Here is a 10,205-nt window from a genome sequence, read left to right as displayed (position 1 = left end):
TGCTGCACAAAAAGAAGAGTTCAATGAAAAAATTTATTGCATTAAACATGGGTTACCACCCCACTCTCCCTCTCTTTTAGCACTGACTTTCCACCATTTCTATTAACACTTCCCTGTTCATTTAACAAGTGCCATGTAGTGGCCAATACTTGCCTTTAGTATTTTAGTAAAAATAATTGTTATTCATTTGACATCAATATCTTATAATATCATAATATTAGTAATAATATTAGCACCTTCTTATTGAAAATGAAAAATGAAAAATTTATTTTATAACTAAAATTTTACACAACTTATTCTAATTAATATTATTATATTATTTACATTAGTAATGCTATTATAAATATACGTACAATATGTATATATTAGTGGACTATCATAGTCTTAGTAACTATATTAGTAGTAGAATCAATATTATAATTGTTATAAAAAAATGTTATTTTATAACTAAGAATTTACATATTTTATTTTAATAAACAATATTATATTAATTACATTCATAATATCTACTATGTATATTTATTTATATATAGTTTAAAATATATATTAATAACAACAAATATAAAACATAAATAACACTCAATCAAGTTTACCTTTATATTCTAAAATCTTGTCAAAAAGAAATGAACATATAGGATGCTTCCAAAAAAAGGGGTCCTATAAGACCAAATGGATTGCACCAATCATAATTGGAATAAATCATTTATATAATATTTGTAATTAAAAATATTTATTACAACTTTATAAATAATCAAATGTGGAAGAAATACTTAATTATGATTCATTCGTGAGTGCAAAATTATTGAATAATTGAGCAAAAGTGAATACAATGTTATTGCCTATAACAAGTACAATAACACTGCCCACTCTTATTAATGGCACCCTCTTTCATAATAATGTAGTCACCTGTAAAAGGGGAATAAAGGGAATAGGGTAGTAGGCAAGTGAGTAGGGGATAAGGGGGAGAATAAAAGTAATATGAAAATAGGTTAGGTGCTTTGAAAAAATAAAGTTAATAGGGGGTTTATTAAATGGTTCATCTAATTCAATTTTTAGGTGTTAATTTAGTTATTAGTATTATCAGATATATATATGTAAATAGGTTAGGAGCTTTGAAAAAATAAAGTTAATAGGGGCTTATTAAATGGTTCATCTAATTCAATTTTTAGTTGTTAATTTAGTTATTAGTATTATCAGTATATTATATATATATATATATAATATTTTATATTTAGTAATTAAATGTAGATAATAAATTAATATAAGATATATTGTATTTTATAATAGATTTTATATTATTTAATTACTATTATGCATATATTTTAATTATTATTTAATATATTTTTTAAATATATAATTTTCTATATTATTCTATATGTACGTTAAATTGTTAATTATATATATTTTAATATACTTTCTTATATGTATATTATAATTTAGTTACATTAGATTGGAGAATATTGTGAATTCACTTTATGCCTATATAATTTTAATATATCAACTATATTGTTTGAATGTTGAACAATATATCTTTTAAGTCCTATTAATATATGTTCCTATAGCAATGTCATTCGAGTGACACATTAGACTTATCAAACTTTGTAAGGAATGTCTTCATAAAAGATGATTGCATGATAACTGACATTTGATATTGTTGGGCCCTTGTGTAAATGGAAAATTGTAAGTACATTATTTAAATCTAGAAATGGTAACAACCCCTTTAACCCTGCATTGGTGTTATCACTGAACTATTGTCTAGATAGTAAACACACTAGAACCAGACCTAATCATAGTTGTATGTAGCTGTACAATTTTGAAGCTTACAAGTGTTTGATTTGGTTATCCTAGTTGCAACTCAATCTATAAAGTGTGTAGTTGTCTCAATTTTAACTTCAAAAAAAAATATTGGTTGGTTTTTTTTTCCTTAAATTTTGGGCATGATAGGGGGGAGGCGGCTACTAAAATCTCTTTTTAAGATGTATCAAAAAACTCCTCAGACAGAGAATGCATGCATGCATGAATATGTGTTGTCAGTAATGGTAGAAACTAAGTGAATGCAAAATTAGGTCATAGGGGAATAAAAAAGAGTTTGTGGGGTTGTAGCTAAGATCAATCAAGAACTATTTGGATTGCCTATTGTTTATAAAGAGGAGAGATTGAAGAGTACATGGTCAGAGAAACACATCAAATGTATAGCAAGGAATTGCACTATTTATCACTTGGTCATTTATGACTACTTATATTCTTAACCACTTTGGAAAAATCCTAGCTATTTCAAATCAATACCCCACCTAGCTTTATAAATCAAAACCCCACAAACCAAAATTTAAAAAACCACAATTAGGGTCAATACATGGATCTACTAAATGAAAATATGAATGCCATGGGAATGGACACATTGTATAGTTTGGCTAGGGGGTTACATTTGTGTTGCAACTTAGTGATGAAGGATGTCATCATGAAATTATTAGTGCCATAAATTATGCTACTCAAGTTTGATAAGGGTTAAAGTTTTCTTAAGGCATAATTAATCGTATTTTTGCACATTTTTTTACCTTTCCAAGAAATTTCATTTATAAATAAAATTAGGTTTCAAGCTAAGAAATTTCTTTTTCATATCACATAAACTTAAAGTAATGCACCTCCTTACCCAAGTAGTTGGTGTAGGAGCACCTTAAGGTCTTTTGAAGATATTTAAATTTTTTTGGGTTGTAGGTTGGTTTAGCCAACCACTAGATAATAAGGACTACTTTAGTCTGCAACCTATCGTTATGTTCTCTTAGCTCTCTCATCCTGATGATGGATCATTGAGTATGATCCGAAACGTTGATGCTGTTAAAACAACACACAATCGCATCCATAGAATAACATGGATTGTGGAAATCTATTACAATTTATCGATACCCTTCATGGGAGGGAAACATACAGAAAATGCAAGCAATTTGAGAGCTTAAGAAGCAAGCTTTTCAAGCAGGTTGTAGACTTAACCTTTTTTAAAAGATGCAGAGACTCAAGGGTGATCCCCTCCTTCATCTCCATTGTTCCCCCTTGCCACCCCACCCACCTTCTCTCTCTCTCTCTCTCTTTATTTTGCTTTAGTCTGCAACCTATCATTATGTTCTCTTAGCTCTCTCATCCTGATGATGGATCATTGAGTATGATCCGAAACGTTGATGTTGTTAAAACAACACACAATCGCACCCAGAAGCATACATAGAATAAGGACTAAGTTAGGAAGTCCCAAGTTGTTTTTTGTGTGTGGATAGTGTTGAGTTGTCATTTTGCATGATGCTTAATGACAAGAATTCTTTCAAACTCCTCTCTTGAAAAGCTAATCTGGGGATTAACTCCAAGATTCTAGGTGATCTTGTGACCTACTAGAATCTGCTCAATTGAAGATAAATGTGAATGTTTAGGAGGAGGCCTTTGCTAGTTTTGAAACAATTCAAATAAGATGTAGAATCTGCTTGCTATTTCAAAAGAATAACCACAAAATAAAGAAATATATTTTTTGTATTTTTTTGTTTTATGATGAATGCAATCTAACAATGCAACTATATGAATTCCTAATTTAACCAAGGGGTTAGAAAAAAAATAACAAAGATAAGGTGACAAGAAATTTAAGCAAATAACATGAAAAGTAAATCCTAACGAACATAAGCTATGAAAATAATGCATCTGCGATTTAAGCTTTCAAAAAGATCAGTAGGTAACTAATGAAAATAGGAGCAGTACATCCTTCCACTGATGCAATTATCGATGGGAATTCAATAATAGTAAGATATTTCACTTTTCATCAAATCACAAGGCCACAAAAAGTGCGCTCATGTGAGATGAAAAATTATGTACGAACAATGTGATGATCTATTCTCAAACTAATTATGCCAACAGAATTTGTAAACCCATAGTAAACACTAGAATTAAAAGATCACACAACTAGAAATAACACAATAAATTTTTGGCTCAATTACATTCCATGAACATACATCCACAAAATATAACACACCTAGGCAAGAATCACTACACTCCAAATGCGAGCAACAAAAGCATATATCATTGCAAAATAATGACGACCTTAATTACATATTACATTCCCATATTTATAAGAAATCTTCTCATCATTTTGTGTTGAGAGTGAGAGATATCTTTATGCAATCATATGCTTCTAAATTAATAAAACAAATCAAATTATGTACAAACTAACTATCTAACTAGTGCTAAGTAGGACTTCATCCATTTTATATCATTAATTGGATGCATGAGCCTTTCCATGTCATAAAACAAAGAAAGCATGAGAGAATAAGAAAGAGAAAGCCTTTAGATGATGTAGAAGTGACTGAAAGTGGCAAAAATAGAAGCTCCATCTTCACTAGTGTTCATAGGAGTTAAATTGCCATCAGAATGCATTTTTGATGCATGGAAAGCTCTAAAATTAGAACTGGCAGTTAACTGTTGGCACACCTATGAATTCCTCAAAATCTTCCATGACATTACTAAAAAAGTGCACTTATGCACCAGCGCAAATAGTGCACCTCAGAAGTAAGCTCCAAAAATTGTAAAATTTTACTAAGCATTAGTAATCGAAGTTCTAGCTTTTATGCTTTGTTCCCCTTTATACCAGAGCTATGTCTGGGTATTTTCCCTTGCATTTCTCAATGATCTCAGTGACTTGGGATGCATCTAGCAAATCTAAGGCTTCATATTTATCTTTCACATTCTGCCTATAGTTGCCGACTTCAATATGGGTCTCAGCTAGTGTCATGATTAATTTTGAGGACTGCATTGAAATGAGATGTGATGCTACATTTACTAGTCTAGAGAGAATCAGAGCGAAAACCATATGAGATCTTTTGGTCAGTTTGTTACATAGTATCAGGATTGCACCCAAATTTGTGTGTCCTAGCTCAGTATCTTGAATCTCTGAGTACTCATCCTAAAATTGTGATTTTGTTGGCACACCTTGGAACTTGAATACCATCAGCTTTGAAACCATCTTCTTAACAAGGGAGGATGATGAAGAAGACATCATCAAATTTGCACAAAAAGTATGTCCATTAGCTCAGAATTGAAGAAAATGGATTAATGACACCCTACTGATACAGATCAAAACCTTAAAAACTAGACTACTTGAAAACACCTTAAAACCTAGTTTATAGCCCTTAAATGAAAAAAATATGTGCACCTGGCACACCTGGTAGGTGTGCCTGGTGCACCTCTTGTTCATTCAAAAGTGTGGGGTGCACAGTAGCACACCTCATGGGGTGTGCTTCTGTGCACCCTCATATAACTTAGGAAAACTTTTGTTTTCTCATTTAAGGTGTGCAGTAGCACACCTAAAATGAGGTTTTTACTTACTTTTAAAAGTCTTTTTTTATGCATTTGCAAAAAAAAGGAGGTGCATAGTAGCACACCTCAATGTTTTTTTTTTTTTTTTTCCAGTGTTAGGCAGGGAGGACATGCACCTTAATAGGTGCGGGGGTGCGACGTGATAGAGCTCAGACAAGACAATAAGTGAGGAGAGAGGGAACCCCTGGGTTATATAGCCCCACACACTCTTAGTGCTACGCAACTGTGCAAATGTGCATCACCCCTTGACTTAAACACTTTTGCACACTAGTGCACTTGGGGAGGTGTGTTGGTGTGCTCCCCTTTTTTCTATGCAAAATGAATTCTCTCTCCAAAAATTTGATTTTTTGGCTTCTCAAATTTCTAGTCAGGACCCACACTTGACCAAAAAACCCTAAAAAAGTCTTGGACCATGGGCAAGGGATTCAAAAAGCCAAAAAAATAAAGTAGGGGGTCCCCATTTCTAGTCAAAATGGGGTGTGCATTGTGAAACTACAACAAATAGCCTTGAAAAAAAGGAAGAAATAATAAAGATTAGCAAACATTCCTCTAATATGTGTTAAACACTAACTGAATCCTAAACATTCCAAGTATATTTGGAGTCACATTGCAGTCAAAAATTTAGAATGTTGAACCTCCAAGTTCAGTGTGTGCTTAGTGTAGTCATTTCCTTCGACATCTCAAAATATAGTTTGTCAAAAATTTCCAACAACTTGGAAACAATCTTCCACTCCATCTAATCCATTCTTTTGGAATCTTTGTGAAAGCTATTTATCAATCCTTTGTCTGACCAAATGAGAGAATCAGTTATGAGGGCTCTTAGCGGGTTGTCACTTTTTTTATTTTAAGTCCTAGGCAATCTTTTGAATACTTGCTTCATGTAGCTCATAATGTCACCATTTGATTCTTCAATCAAGTAATGTTTTGGTACAAGATAGCTTATTTAGAGAGCATATCTATAAAATTAGATCATATTTCTCAGACTTTGTAGAATCCTTCATTCTTAACACCTTTCTTTCTTTATTTTTTACTTTTTTCTGTATCCTGACCATGCTTAGACTATGTGGTTGAGACATTGGTGTCATTTCTTGGATTTGGTCTTTTGTGAACATCCCTTTCATTCCTCTTTTAAAAACTTTTAAAAACTCTCACACCAAACAACGATCTTAGCTATTCCTTCGAGAAGATCCTTCTATTTGAACCAGTGGAGTTTGGATCATCCCTTGTTGTCTTCAATTTTGGTTCAAAAACACTTGAGATAATCAATCTTAAAATTTTCAAAGCGTTGAGCACTTGTTGATCTACAATTCTAAAGTCCCTTGTTACTACAAGTAACATCCATTCCTTAGTTGGTACAAGAAACAAAACCATAAAAATGTTTTGACAAAGAAGTACCTCTTCCCAAAAATTAGAATCAAAAGAATGGTTAGTACGATATGTCAAGATAAAATCTTGAGTGTACCTACCCCCTTGGACTAACACGAAAACAAACACATGACTGAAAGCAAACATGCAACTGAAAAGAAACACACTTGCAAAAATAAACACACTTGTAGAAAATAAAGACACTTGCAACAATGAAATCTTTCTTTTTGCAATGATCTCTTAGGCCTCAAAGTAATGCTTTATAAATTGTCCATTGATTGGCAACAAGACTAATTCTCCTTGTAAGGAAGTCAACCTAAAAGTATTTTCTCCTAAGATTTTTGCAATTTGATAAGGACTGATCCACAAGCGTTGAAATTTTGTGTGGCTACACAACTTTTCTTTTTCCTTGTCCTAGAGTAAGACAAGGTTGGATATCTTGAAAGACTTTATCATGGCCCTCTTGTCAAACAACCTCTTGACGACTGCTTGATGTTTAGCCATATGCTCCAAAGTAGCTACTCATTTTTCATCCATCTACAAAAGATTCATCAATTTGATTTGTACCCTGTCAAAATCTTTAGCATACCCACTCATGAATTTCAAAGCAAGAATTCTGAGGTTAAGTGGAAATACTGGCTCTTTTCCCTAGACAAGAAAATATGGAGATGTCCCCAAAGAATTCTTGACCCTTACTCAGCCTATCCACAATAGATATTTGAGTTGTGTATGCCAATCATTAGGATTGTCATTCAACAAACATCTGATTACTGTAATTAAGTTCTTGTTCATAGATTCAACTACCCCATTTCCTCATGGATAATAATTTGAAGAGAACTTGATAATAACTTGACTTTCCAGTCCCCATTGAGTTAAGAATACTGATGCAAAAGTTGTTCCATTATCACACACTAGGGAGAATGACATCTTGAATCTAGTAACAATGTGTTCCTCTAAGAAGTTCGTAACCACCTTAGCCATGCAGTTCCTGAATGTCTCTACTTCTATCTAGTGTGTACAATAATCAGTAGCTATGAGAATAAAAGTGTGCCCTGTTGACAATGGTGGATTCATTAGACCAATAAAATCTAGCCCCCACTTTAGAAAGGGGCATATCTCGAACAATGGTTGTAATGGCATTACAAGATGTCTTTCTCTATTAGAACTAGTTTGAAAAATATGACAAGTATGCACATGCTCAAAAGTATCCTTGAATATCATTGGCTAGAAATAACCCAATCTTAAAATCATATGAGCAGTTACTTTTGCCAACCCATGCCCTATACCATACTTATCATGAAATTGTTCCAAAACTTCATTTACTTCCTTGCATCCCAAACATTTTAGGTAGATTCCTTTATAGTTCCTTTTGTATAATTTTCTATCATGTAACATGCAGGGTGCACACTTCATTTTGAGTCCCCTACATTATGAACTATTCATCGAACTAGGGTATTGATTTTGTCAAAGATAGTAAACAATATCCTAGTACCAAACATCTGTAATTACTCCTTGGTCAATATCAACTTGAGATATTACAATCATCTTTTGATCTCCCACATCCATTTCAGTATCAAATCTAAATTTCTTTTCATCCTTGATCTGGTTATCTGTTATCATCTTTGATAATCCTTGGCCTCTAACCAACTTCATGGGTTGAATTTCTAAATCAAATTCTTGAAGTATTGCCATCCATTTTCCTCATCTTTCACCAAGTTCATTTTGCATCAATAATTTCTTAACTATAGGATCAGGCACAATTGCATATACCTTTCTCTTCAGTATATAATGGCAAAATTTCTTTACCGCCTTAACTAAAGAAAAAGATTGTTTATTGAGGTTGAAATAATTAAACTCCACATTTTTTAGAGGGCAACTCATAAAGGCAATAGGTCTTTCATCTTCCTTTTCCTAGCTTTTGTGTTAAAATCCTAGCACATGAGTGTTCTGAAGCAAAGAGTATAGTTTGAAAGGTAGTCCATAATCTAGATTTACCAGTAATGGGGCCATGGAAATGACCACTTTGATATCCTCAAATGATTTCTTAACCTCTGGTACCCATTCAATCTTAACTCCCTTTTTGAGTAAATCATTAAGGTGACACACTATCTCTGCAAACCTGTTTATGAATTTTCACACAAAGTTTATCTTCCCAAAGAAAGACTTCAATTCTTTTTGACTATGGGAAGGTAATAACTATAGAATGGCTTCAACCCTATTAGGATCAATGGAAATTTTGGCTTTAGAGGTGATATGTCCTAGGAGCTTCCCTTTGGTAACCCCAATCAAACATTTCTTGGGATTAAGGGATATGTTATATCTATGACATCTATTGAATACCTATTTTAGATCAACAATATGAGTGCTTTGATCCTTTGAAAAGACAGTTAAATCATCCATGTAGATGACTTTATTTATCAGTCCCTTAAAAGCTTTGTCCACGCTCATTGAAATGTAGCTCCTACATTAATTAGTCCAAAGGGCATTCTTCTGTAGGAAAAAGTTCCCCATTTACTCGTGAATGATGTCTTCAACCTATTCTCTTCATCAACCATAATTTGGTTATATCCTAAATATCCATCCAAGAAAGACATTATCTTTGAACCATTAACAATTTGTAGAACTTCATCCAATAAAGGAAAAAGGTAATTGTCCTTTTGAGATGTGAGGTTTAAATTATGAAAATCCACACAAAGATGAATCTCCCTGGTCTTTTTACATATAGGAACCAAATCAGCCACCAATGTAGAATGACGAATGGGGAAGATGATCTTGGCATCAAACAACTTTTTAACTTCCTTCATTATCAATGGTTCAATGATAGGGTTAGTAGGGCTTTGTCTTTGCTGGAAATGCTTTGCATTAGGTTTTAATGGAATGTCATTCGTAATAATTTTGGGATCATACATTTTTAGCTCCTCATAACTCCAAGTGATGATGTCCTTATATTCTATAAGTAATTTGAGTATAGCCTCCCTTTCTTCTGCATTGCATGCCTTTTCGATCCTTACCATTTTAGGATCTTCATCTATACCCAAATTGTACAAATTGCATTCTTCGGTCCCCTTTTCTTGGACTATTCTTTTTTAAGTGCTAATTCATCACAATCAAAAATGTGTTCCAACTCAATCATCCCCTTAGGAATAGTGTTACTCTTCAAATTCAAGATTTTGTCTTCATCTTCGAGTTCATCATCTTCAGCTTTATTGTCATGGGTGTCATCAATTTATTTTCCTTTGAAGTGGCCATTGCACATGATAAATTCAAGTATATGTTGATCATCCTGAAAAACTTGGAAGTCTGTAATGTTATTAGGGACAGATGGAGCAACAACTTATTTGATTGAAAACCTTTTCAATTTTGTTCTCTCGACAAGTTGTAATGCACTAGCTGAAATAGTGAGGGCATCCGCTGCCATGTTATTCTTCTTCGGAATAGATTTTATATTCAATGCTTCAAAATCATCCATTAAATCCCATACTCTCTTCCTATAT

This window comes from Cupressus sempervirens, chromosome 8 (assembly GCF_028749045.1).
Source record: "Cupressus sempervirens isolate cs-2001-9-10 chromosome 8, ASM2874904v1, whole genome shotgun sequence".
In the NCBI taxonomy this organism is placed as follows: domain Eukaryota; kingdom Viridiplantae; phylum Streptophyta; class Pinopsida; order Cupressales; family Cupressaceae; genus Cupressus; species Cupressus sempervirens.
The sequence above is the reverse complement of the archived record's forward strand: the minus strand, read 5'-3'. Positions refer to the sequence as shown.